The sequence below is a fragment of the Dreissena polymorpha genome, chromosome 13 (assembly GCF_020536995.1).
Source record: "Dreissena polymorpha isolate Duluth1 chromosome 13, UMN_Dpol_1.0, whole genome shotgun sequence".
In the NCBI taxonomy this organism is placed as follows: Eukaryota; Metazoa; Mollusca; class Bivalvia; order Myida; family Dreissenidae; genus Dreissena; species Dreissena polymorpha.
This window is the reverse complement of record NC_068367.1, coordinates 59,164,715-59,165,322: the sequence shown is the minus strand read 5'-3', so window position 1 is coordinate 59,165,322 and position 608 is coordinate 59,164,715.

The following is a 608-nucleotide window of genomic DNA, read 5'->3' as shown; positions in this document are numbered from 1 at the left end:
AGCTGATGAGTTAATAGCACTAGTCTTCAGGACAAAAACTTATTTCAACCTATAAAGCATATTGTAGCTGTAGGTGGGCCAATTAGCTGTAAGATCTGGCTTTTTCTGAAGCCCTTAGAGTAATGAATTTCAGAGTGAAGACCATAGCGCCTTTTCCTAGTCAAGTATCCGGCAGCTGTATGTCTTTTCAGAAATGCACATGTCCTTAAGGATGTCATTGGTGTGCTTTTAATAAGATAGGCAATAAACTAAACCTTTAGACAAATGAGCATTAGGTAAATTCAGATTTACTATTCAGTGTCAGCCAGACCATGATTGAGCTAAGGGTTGTGCTGCGGATGCAGCCTGTGCAGTTCCGGGAGAAAGTCACTGTCTTGGGCAATGCGGTCTGGTATCAGGTAAGCACTATTGAAAGCCTCACACTTTTGGGGGGGTCTGAAGCCTTGTGCTGTCAATGCGATCTGGTTCAAAAGTACAATAAGAATGCATTTTTCAAAGCCAGTAGATTCATCAGATATGGTATCTCAAGCTTACAGTTCGAGGGCAGATATGACTGCGATTGTTCTTGCTAGCAGAACCCCTACAGGCCCAAACTATGCGTTAGCACT